Source organism: Diceros bicornis, chromosome 9 (genome assembly GCF_020826845.1).
Source record: "Diceros bicornis minor isolate mBicDic1 chromosome 9, mDicBic1.mat.cur, whole genome shotgun sequence".
In the NCBI taxonomy this organism is placed as follows: Eukaryota; Metazoa; Chordata; class Mammalia; order Perissodactyla; family Rhinocerotidae; genus Diceros; species Diceros bicornis.
In genome coordinates this window covers 27,815,554-27,827,625 of record NC_080748.1, presented here as the reverse complement: position 1 = coordinate 27,827,625, position 12,072 = coordinate 27,815,554, and the positions used below count along the sequence as shown (strand labels likewise).

The 12,072-nt window shown below is 32.9% G+C and overlaps 1 protein-coding gene across 12 annotated transcripts in view; it reads right to left on the bottom strand.

Moving 5' to 3' along the window:
* CAB39L (calcium binding protein 39 like) overlaps positions 1-12,072 on the bottom strand; it is a 156,075-nt gene that overhangs the window by 91,895 nt on the left and 52,108 nt on the right. For 3 of the 12 annotated variants that reach the window (XM_058548146.1, XM_058548148.1, XM_058548154.1), the window contains one exon: positions 8,667-8,804. The exons of 8 other annotated variants lie outside the window; for them this stretch is intronic. The gene's annotated coding sequence lies outside the window, so the exon portion shown is untranslated. Of the gene's footprint in view, positions 1-6,653; positions 6,677-8,666; positions 8,805-12,072 lie in introns of those variants that run through there. One more of the 12 variants, XM_058548150.1, reaches the window with a different exon arrangement.

Genomic DNA, 12,072 nt, shown 5'->3' with positions numbered 1-12,072 from the left:
GGGTTCAGTTCCTGGGTGCAGACCTAACACCACTTGTCAGCAGCCATGTTGTGGCGGCAACCCACATACAAAAAAAAAAAAAATACAGGATGATTGGCAACAGATGTTAGCTCAGGGCAAATCTTCCTCAGCAAAAAAACCCACAAAAAACCACAACGAGGTATTACTACACACATATCAGAAAAAATAAAATAAAAAACAGTCATAACATAAGCCCAAATGCTGGTGAGGATGCAAAGGAACTGGGTTACTCTACACTGCTCGTGGGAATGTAAAATGGTATAGCCACTCTAAAAAAGAATATGGTAGCTTCTTACAAAACTACACGTGATCACCATACAACCCACTGATTGCACTCTAAGGCAATGACTGATCACAGAGAAATGAAAACTTATTTTCACATAAAAACCTGTACACAAACTTTCACACTAACATTATTTGTAATAGCAAAAATTTAGAAACAACCCAGATGTCCTTGGATGGACGAATGGTTAAACTGTGATACATCCATACCATGGACTACTACTCAGCAATAAAAAGAAACAAACTATTAATACACTCAACAACTTGGATCTCAAGGGAGTTATGCCGAGTGGAAAAAGCTAACCTCAAAAGTTACATATTGAATTATTCCGTTCCATATTCTTAAAATGTTAAAATTACAAAAATGGAGAACAATGGTTGCCCAGAGTTATGGAGGGGTGAGGGAAGGAGGTGGCTACAGCTAAGAAAGTGAAGAAATCCTTGCAATGTTACTGTTCTGTATTTTGACTGTGGTGATGGTCACACGAATCTGAATCTACGTATATGATAAAATTGCAAAGAATTAAATATACAAACACATGCAAAATGAATGCATGTAAAACCAATGACATTGGAATAAGGTCTGTAAATTGTATCAATGTCAATTTTCTTGTTGTGATACTGCAAGATGCAAGTACATCTTGTTATGCAAGATGTCACTATAGGGGGAAACTGGATGAAAGGTATACAGGATCTCTCTGTATTACTTCCTATAATTGCATGTGAATCGATAGTTATCTCAAAATAAAAAGTTAAAAATAAGGAATCTATCACTATGGAAAATTGAAAATGATAATCCAACATAAGGGCAAGTACTGTTCCTAAAGTAGAAAACTAATAAGTGAAAGACGTACGTAAAGACATACAAGATGTGTCTATTTATCTATGCAATCCTTCAGCAAGCCATCCTTTTAACTGTATATATCTGTAGAATGATTTCTGGAATGTGGTTCAGCTAACATTAATGGTATTATCTGAATTATGAGATTTGTGATACATTTAAATTTTTTGTGTGTGTGTGTGAGGAAGATCAGCCCTGTGCTAACATCTGCCAATCCTCCTCTTTTTGCTGAGGAAGACTGGCCTTGGGCTAACATCTGTGCCCACTTCCTCCACTTTATATGGGATGCCGCCACAGCATGGCTTGCCAAGCGGGATCCGAACCGGTGAACCCCAGGCTGCCGCAGCGGAGCGCGTGCACTTAACCACTTGTGACACCTGGCTGGCCCCCTAAATTTTTTCATCATGGTGTTTTTCTGCATTATTTATAATGCGTACATTTCTTCTTTCCTGAAACAATAGAGATTTGAGGGAAAAAACCCACATAACTAAGATAAAAAAGACTTGAGTAGAAAAACCTATCTTGTTTTTGAACAGAATAACTGAATATTATTAAGATGTCAATTATTCTTAAAGTCCATGGTTTGATACAATTCCAGTTACATGTCCAAAAAAGTTCTTGGTAACTAAACTAAGTCAAGAAGACCAAAAAAGCAAGGATAACAAATTTTAAAAAGGAAGATTATTTAGGAAGGAATGAAATTAAAAGTGTTATAAAGTACTCCAAGTAAAACAGTGGCACAAGAAAAACAGACCAATGGAACAAAAGAGCCTAGATACAGGTGTTAATATAAATGACTTTCAAATTTCTGGATGTAAAATAATTTCTCTAATTTTAAAAGTGATGACCTAAATCTCAAAGAAAAAGACTGACAAATCAGAGTTAATACAAATATGCTACAAATCTAATAAAAATTTTGAATTTTTATGGATCAAATAAATAAAATTATAGGGCAACAAGAAATAAGAGAATTCTGTGATATGAATATGAAAGACAGAGTGCTAATATCATCATAAAAGGAGATCTCTGAAGATGAATAAGAAAACCATTAGGAAAAAATATATAGATAATGGAAAACCACAAAGGAGGAAATATAGTTAAACACATAGTAAATGTTTATTCTCTACGATAAAAAATGCAAACTCAAAGTGAAAGACTATTTTGCCCATCAAATGATGAAGTTGTTTGTTACTGTTTTGAGAAAATTCAATTCTACTGATGGTGAGATGCAACAGGCCCTCTCTTTTCTTACTGAATATAAATATATTTAAATTTATTTAAATATAAATAATATATTTATATTGAATATAAATTGGACAGTAATTTGGCAATATTGATCTAGAACCCTTAAACGTTCACAACCTCTGACTTAGTAGTAATTCCTCTCCCGGCAATTTGTCCTCAGAAAATAAACTAATATATGGTTATTTCTATAACTTTTTTTTTTTTTCCATTTTAACATCTCTGAAATTTAGGTGTGTCTTACAACTGATTGGCAGTTTGTTTTTTTTCTTTCTTAGTGGTACATAAAGTATATGCCTTACAACCAACGGTTTGTTAGATTTAATGAAATACAGTATATGGCTATTAAAATGTTTACGAAGAATGTGAACTAAAATGGAAATGTTGCTAAAAACAGCATCCCATATTACACAGCACAACTACAACTACGTAAAAGTAAACAAATACAGCAAACCTATGCATAGAAAAAATAATTTTAAATAGTTAACACTGATTGCCTCTGGATAAGTTGGCTTATGGATGCTTAATTTTCTTCTTCCCTCAAATTTTCCGTTTTTTCCGAACTTTAATAGATCATGCAAATGCTTTTATAATGGAAACACTTTCTCGTAAATGATATTTTTAATGACTAAACAACCGTTTTTTAAAGTTCAAACTGTGGAATATCTGATCACCATGTCGTTTCAAAGCATTAGACAAACAAATACAATTTCTGTTACTTTGGCTATGAAATTTCATAAAGAGTAGTACTTGGCTCAGATTCTGGAGAGAAAGCCAAAAAAGATTTATTCAGCTCTGTGCCCAGGGAATTCAGGCCCTGTAGATTTTGTAGTAGATTTTGGCAGCATTCCCTTTTCTAATACACACTAAAATATTTCATATTCCTAACTTGTATGTGAGACCTATTAAAGATGGCCCAAAGTCAATCACTTGAGTAAGTCATCGGAACATGTTCAATGACATAAGTGAAGAGGAGTGTTTGAAGGGGGAGAGGAAAGGCGAAGCTAGGAGAAGAGGTCATTTGGGGCATTAAATGCCGTCATTGTTATCCCTTAAAATATTTTAAGCAGGAATAAGTGTCTATCTGTAGGTGGCTAATGAATATTTCCAGGCCTTTATGTCTAACCTCTAATTGGTGCTATTCAATAATAGTTCTAATTTCAAAGGTTTCTCACAAAAATTTAAGGGAGTGGGAAATTTATCTTTGAAGCCAAGAAAAATCTCAAGATTTCCACAGGTAAAACCATAAAAAAGGATAACCAAACTGCTAACTCACTCTAAGAAGGCCAACTTAAAAATGAGCCTTCTTTCCCTTCATTTAAGTCTATTTACAATCAACAATAAGTGAGAGAGGAACATTTCCAAAATTCTTTCTCAGAGTTTGCTAATTTAAACTTAAGGCACGGGTACCGTCTCTTAAACTGAAAAAATTAAAATAAACCTACCACCACATAAGAAAAATTCAGAAAAGTTCATGAATTACTACCATTCTTTTATCTGTATTCCAAATAAGACTCACTAGATAGAAACAATGTAATCAAGTGCATCTATGGCAAATAATTGGGCCTATAAGATTCATCTTTTAAAGACTAATGGGATGGAGGTTACATGAATGTATACATTTGCCCATATTCATTGACCTGTTCTCTTAAAATGGGTGCATTTGATTGAATGTAAATTTTAAAATACATAAAGTATTTTAGTATACTAAAAGTTCTACTATATTTGCTGTATCCAAGTAGGCCTTCCCCTGCTCCCCCGGCAAAGTCATAATTTAGAATTGCCATCACAGAGATAATAAATTACAAAGAATATCATTATAGTTATATATGTTATGACACCAAATCCATTATAAAGCATATTATATATGTCAAAGTATCTTCCAATGTCTTCTACCCTAATATACATCCTAAATATAATTAGAAGGCACCACAATTGAATTTTGTACTTGAAAATCTAAAGAAATGAGTGAAAATCAGTAGACAAGTATAAATACTGTCACTGATCATCCTTTTTCTCAGTTCAAAATTACTAAGAATGATCTTGTTTTTATAAGTTTTATTAACAGAGTTTGAGGGAGAGACATTTTCTAAAAATAAGACAATTTACATAGAAATGGAAAACATGTGAGAAGTTTTTTATGCATCCTTATTCATCTGGAAGTCTTGATCAGACTTACATCGGAATAAAAACTCTTTTATAAGAAGAGAAACCCATGTCCTTGGGAATTGCTTCTTAATTCTAATATATTGTAACTACTGAAATAACTTAAAAATAGAACTAGTATATGAAGTTAGGAAGACATACAACTACTAATTTATTTATTGTTATAAATAATAACCTACTAGACTACTGTTCCAGAAAAAACAACCAGTAACTTTATTCATTAGATTCATAGTAATGTTTCTGTTGACAGCTCCAGTCATTGGTAAGAGCTAAAAGTTTCTACATCTCTTAGCTATTAATGATTGTCAATGAATGATACTTTTAGAATTAGAATACTAATTCTAAATTAGTATTAGATACTACTAGAATTAGATACTATTAGAATTGCACAATCTCAATTTATAGCAGAGATTTGAAGCTAGATCAGTATTCTCAAAAACTAGTAACTGTAAGTAAAGCATCAAATCTCACCAAAATTCACAAATGGTTATTTCTCACAATGGAATTATCAAGGGAAACTCAAAATTCACTTTTTTTTTAGTCTTTCCTGTAAGCACATACATTTTATACATAACAATCACCAAATTTTGGTTAGATACTGTTATTGGTTGTAAGACAAGGTTTATAGTTATAGAGTGAAAAAGTTACAGTTATAGAGTGAAAATAACTATTTCATAGCTTCAGTAAGCCCCTGTTGTCTATGAACTGTCAATCTATAAAAACATTAACACGGAAGAGTAGAGATGAAAGCGATTTAGCTATAGTTAGCAAGTATCTCTTAGACTTCAGGTTCGGAAAGTTTTTCTGGCTGGGTAGGTTAATATAACCTCTCTTCCAAAGCTGGAAGAGACTAGATGAGTTTCTGCTAGAAATTTAAGACATATAAGACACAAAACTGAAAAGTATATTATCTCATTTACAAGCAGTAAAGATTTCAGTTTAAACCAATTACTTTAATTACCAATGGAGTACTAAGTATGACCATAATTAAAAAGCATGCTAATATAGTATTAATAGATTTTTTTCCTTGCTAAGAGAATATCAGCTAAATATTATCTTTAAGCTGTACTATAAAAACATACATATACGTACATGTAAATACAGACATCCATATCTCGGAAATGGAAAATCGTCCAAACTATTCCATCTTATTTCATTCAATCATTCAACAAATATTTATTAAGCACCTATTTTATGCCACTTAGGATTATTCAAAATCATTACTTTTTAAATATGATTTGTCAATAAAAGAATGGTCATTCCTGAACTTTTCTGAATTTTTTTTTTATGTGGTGGCAGGTTTATTTTAAATTTTTTTCAAACAGAACAAAGAAAGTGTTTATTGATCAAATGGAAAAGTTTTTCTGCCACTAAAAATCATCCAAGATAACTGTAATCTGCATTCATTGTATTATTTCATTATTAATTACTCCATTACACATGTTTATTGCAATACTAACTTTTAAATGTTATATCTCAGCACTTTAGAGAAACTTTTAGGCCAGTATAATTAAAGTTAATTTGGATAGACTTGATTTGAGTTTTACCAATAGGCCACATTCCTTCATATGGGTCCTAGTACACATACGCAAATAAATAAAGTTAAAGCTGACACCTTACTTCAGAATATCCCATGTACTCAAGATACCTCGCCAGTAAACTGTCTCACCTCATCACCATCTCTAACATTCAGGACTGCCATCAAGTTATACCAAGGTCTTTTCTTTTTCTCTTAATAGTTAGGCCTATTCTGTACTATTGCTTTGTTCACTTCTCACAATTCAACCAACTCTCGTCAAGGCATTTCTTCTCATAATGAAAAGTGTGTGCCCCTAAACTCCTTTCCATTTTTGGATACCATGGAAAAATTACTCAGTTCCATTTTCAGGAATCAAAGAAAGAGTTTAGTCCTCATCTAGTAACTATTTATTAGGTACCTACTTATGTGCCAAGACACTGGGCTGGACCTCAGAAATGGCTGATAAGCATGAAAGCAATGGCTAGAAATATTCCTGTAGCAAAGAAAAGAAACATCACTGATTTTAACATAAGATTAGATCTCATAAACAGTGCAATCAACCTTGGAAGCTCTTAAAAGTACCTAGAGGGCCGGCCCTGTGGCTTAGCGGTTAAGTGCACGCACTCCAGTGCTGGAGGCCCGGGTTTGGATCCCGGGTGCGCACCGAGGCACTGCTTCTCCAGCCATGCTGAGGCCACGTCCCACATACAGCAACTAGAAGGATGTGCAGCTGTGACATACAACTATCTACTCGGGCTTTGGGGGGAAAAATAAATAAATAAATAAAATTATTAAAAAAAAGTACCTAGAAATCCTATTTATAAGCATTCTTCCAAATACCCATCCATCTCATTAAATTTGCTTTTCTTCAAGTATTAATATTTAGGATAAATAAAAATAATGTCTTATTTAACATAATTGTTTTTATATTTAGTTTCATCACTAGAATTGATTTTCTAATATTTTTCAGGGTGGTGATGGTTCTTCTATAGTGTGACTAAAATATATTCTTAGGCTATAATAAAAGCCAAACAATCCTTTGTTAAACTGTTTCCCAGAGAAGATGCGTCCCAAATTTCCAACAACCCACTCTAAATTTCTAAAGTACAAAACATTCGTAAATTGGGGATGACTTATACTTTATTTCTATATTTACGTTCCTATGTGCTTAAGAAATGGTGCCACCACTAAAGTAATACTAATGAATTACTAGTTTAAAATAAAAAATTACTCTGACAATTGTGAAGCTGTGTGCAAATCTTCCATTGGTCTAAGAAGGATCTAAGGTGGGAAATTCCATAAAGAAGTAAAAATTGAGTTTGTGATATTATCTCTATTGTATCTACTTTTGACTTTAAATGCAAGATATTGGTCCAGAAAAGATTTCCACAGACCAGCTGAGTTTCTTCTTATACACAGGTCAATAGGCTAAAAAAAAAACCCCGCAAAACAAAACCTGTTCTACAGGCTTCTGCACACATAGAGGAAATATCAGAAAAAGTACAGCCATTTTATATTATGTCTAGGGTACAAACTCTTTTAATAGGTTTACTGACACTCTGCTGAAGTTTTCATTTCAGCTAAGTTGTTCTGCCTTAAAGGACTCAATTGAATCAGTAACTAAGGAAATTTTTTGAGGCTGGCAGAGAGTAGATTAGAAACTTGTTAGAATGGTGCATCTTTATGCAATGACTCAGTGTAGCAGCTAACAATACATACTTCCTCCCACAGAGGAATGACTACATGTCTTCTGTCAATGCCTATAAAATTAGCCTACAATCTCCTATGTTACAGTCGCACATGAAGTTTGGAACTGGAATGTAAATACGTATTTAAGAGTTTACTTTTCTTTTCTCTGCTCTATTGCTTATATACATTTGCATCTAGTTATAATAGTTCTTCAGCAGAACAACATTACATGAGAGCTTGGTATCAGCTATAAGAACAAAATAACTGCTTTATTCCTTAATATGAAATCCATGTGCATTCATTTTGTATTAAATGGTAAATCTGATATGTAAATTGTCTAATTTTTATTTTCATTACAGAATTTTGGAAAAATCATGTGTCACTTATTGGATCTAACAGAAACATTCAACATTTAAATTATATATCCTTTTAATTAATGGTATCATTAACATTTCTATTTGAATTATAAGGGAATGCTGTAATTTATAATAATTGATAATATCAAACCTCACAATGATAATTTTAAATTTACTGATAATAGACAGAAAGGGATAGCTTTTGAATTTTCGTGCAGTTTAAAGAGAAATATAAAAAATGGTATACTGCCACTACTTTTATTTTTGGAAACTTTGTAAATAAAAACCCATTTCCAAAATAAGATAGTCCATGGACACAGAATAGTTGGTAATGGTTCAAATGCCTTAGGCAACAGAGAAGTATTGTTTTGTAGTTGTTTTTTAAACCTCTCCTAGTAACAGCAGTTCATCATGCATAAAGAAACAAGGTAACAACATGATTTATCAAATGAATGTCTAAGCAACAACTGTAAAACTTCAACTAGAACTAAAGTTTACCATATTAATTCCATTTCTATGAAACGGTATAGATAACCTGGTTGATACTCACCAAATGTTATAGAAATGCCCAGGCTTGTCTAAGCAACAAAAAGTAGACACATGGTGAGGTGCTGAAGACAGCTCTCTCTCGGGTTCAAAGCACCTTAGACGAAGTAGTCTTTATCTTCCATTTAATAGAGGGTGCCTCCTATTACCAAAGCGTGGAAGAGAAAAGAGTTTCCACAATCTTGTCTTGACTTTCTGTCTCTCTCTTTGAAGAGCAACAGTTACCACCGGAAAACGTTAGCAGAAAATGATCACTTGAACACTCACACAGGGGAGCTGTAAATTTCCACTCTCTTTGCTTGCTCTCAGATTCCAAGCCTTGCTTGTCTCTTAATCTGTCACAGGCAGTTCTGTTTCTGGTCAAACCAGCTTGCTTATGCGTTCTCCTCTCCCTCTCTAACACACTCTTAGATACATACCACACAGTCACAGCTCTTTTTCTTCCTCGCTCCCAATGGTGCAACGTCATAAGAATGTGCATAAAGCAATTAAGCTGAGGCAAATTTAATTCTTGGCCAAAAAAAAAAAAAAGTCCAGGGATAAACAAAATTTTTTTCTCATCCCATTTCTCCCTTTCAGTCTTATACTTATTCACACATGGGGTTTTGTCAACAGATTAAACTGGCCTGACTATCTTGCTTAAAAATGTAAATAAAGGTTTCTAACAAAGGCATGTTGATAGTGATAGTAACAGATTCATCTGCTAATATGTTAGTTCCTCAGGGAAGATGCTATTCCCAATCATAATAAGAAAGTATAGCAAGTACATACTTAAATATTATCAATTTAATCTTGAAATTTAAAAAGCAAAGAAGATTTTAGAATTAGAGCATTCATAATTTAGAGTGTAATTTTGTGAAAATTTAATGTATTTTTAAATGTGGTATGTTTTGCAACTTAGAACAAACATTTGCAGTCATAAGAGGGAAAATTATAAAGAACATAGAAAAATATTGACACAAAAAATTAAATAGAGCAGCTTATACCATATATAATTATTTTGCTTAAAAAGTTCCCCCCCACACACAAATACAAGCATTATTGGTCCAGATGCATAATACTTCTTCAATGAGAATTTAAAAGGCTACAGGCTATAAAAAACATTTTTTCATTATTATACATGTATAATTATAAAGTAAAATATCTTAAAATTATGGATCTCTCTGCATGTTTGGGAATGAGGAATTAGGTAGAAAGCTGAGTGAGATGGTTGGTGACAAGCTTAGATGGCATCTGTAGGATTCTTTGGCATTAGGAGGCAATGGCCTCAGCTTGGAATACATGTTGGCTCTGTGAAAATGCTGGTCAGAGCCTGCTCTGGAGTTTTCTGTTCCAGTTCCTTAGCCCCAAAGACTTTTAGGTTCTCTGTCTCCCACTATGTGTTTCCAATCAAAATTCTCGGCCTCGTCTTCTGATGATAGATCTCTCAATTACAGAGCTGACAGAAGAAGTTATTAGACCTATTATTATTTTAATCTCTCTCTGCAGAACTAAAATAACTCTATGAGTATGAGCTTAAATAAAGTGAAAGGTAATTATCTGTAAACAGTTGTTTATAATCCTTAAGAAAAATAAGAAAATAAAGCTTGGCTTTATTTCTTAATCTACAGATCATATATTTAATACACATTTCTAATATACATATATATTTATTTAAAACATGTATTTCTTAATCTGGTTCATTTAAAGTAGACTTTCAAAATTTAAATATATCATGAGGTAATTTGGATGTTAACACCTAAGAAACAGGCATTAAAGAAGACTAGAAATTAGTCTGCCAATTATTCCTTCAATTAGTAGTTTTGGAAAATTTAGAGTTTTATTTCTTGTTTTTAAAGAAACGTCAAATGGAAATTATCCCAAATCACTAAGGGGTATTGAGTGCCTAGTATCTTCTTGAGTCCAAGATTATATTCAAAGAGTTCTGGTATAACTGAAAAAATTCAAAATTTGTAAAGGGTGGCACTTAGAATAACTACAAGGTTAATTTTATTTTTTAGCCACTTTAAAATTGGTAGACATCAATCTATGATTCTAAGGCAGAAAATAAAGACAAGATATTTAAAATATATAATAAGACTGACTACATATGATTGTGTGCATGTTTAGATTTGATTCCTACTAAAAACCATTTTTTTAAGTTGTACACAAAGAAATCACAAAAAGTGACCTTGTAATAAGCCACAAAGAAATCAATAAATTTCCATAGGAAAAATGGTACAAGTTTCATCTTCTGAATACAAGACAATAAAACTAGAAGTTATTTTTAAAATTTTAAACAGATAAGCAAATGTTTTTTAAAAAGCCCTATTACTACTTAAAAATTTAAAACGAACATCTTCCAAAAATTATTTTGACAGAGAATTAAAAGTACAATTACAGTGACCTCTGTTTCAGGATATGATGGAGCAACAGGGACTGAATTTACTCTTCTGTCTTACAAAACTAAAAAACTGGACAAAATATATAAAACAACAGTTTTCAGATCTGGGACATCAGGCAGCTCAGCTCAGTAATTCCTGAGAGAAGAGAAACAAACAAGGTAAGCCTTAATTTACCCAGGATGCACAGCAGGAAGGGGAATCCTAACAGAGCATGGCAGATTCCCTGAGTTAAAGAGACAGAGTTAAGAATTCAAGAAGGCCAGTGTGACTAAAATTCATAAAGCAGAATGCCAGAGAGGAGAGAGCTGCAAAGAGAGCCCCAGAATCTGCAGAAGGTTCCCCTCAAAATCTTCATCTGAGAACTGATTAGCACATGTCTGTGAGAAAATTCTCCAAGGCCAAGGAAAGAACCATTGGAAAGAGGCAGGCTGAAGAATTCCTAGTACTCACACAGGGCTGGGAATAGTTCATGTTCCCAACAGCCAGAGTGAAGAAATCTCATAATATGTGGGAAATTAGGTTGAGTACTGCGAAGGATATTGCCTCAGTAGCGGGACCAAATTAGCCCTAGATTAAAGGTTGCTCTGGTCCCTCCTAACAGAGCTTACAAGTAAGCCTTGAAAGGACCAAATTCTTTCCAAATAAATTAACTGCATCCTAGAGTAGAATTCAAAATATTAAAAGAATTTTTAGAAATCTAGCATACAACATAAAAGTCACAATGTCTGGCATCCAGTCAAAAATTACCAGGCATGCAAAAAAGCAGAAAAATACAATGCATAATAAGCAGAAAAATCAATCAATAGAAACTGACTCAGAAATGACACAAATAACAGAATTAGTACACAATTCTATTAAAACAACTATTACAAATATACTCCATAGGTTCAAGAAAGTAAAAGAAAGCATAAATATGTTATGGAGCGACATGGAATGTATAAAAAAGACCCAAATCAAATTTATAGAGATTAAAACTACAATGTCTGAGATGAAAATTACACCAAATAGGACGAACAGACTGGACAC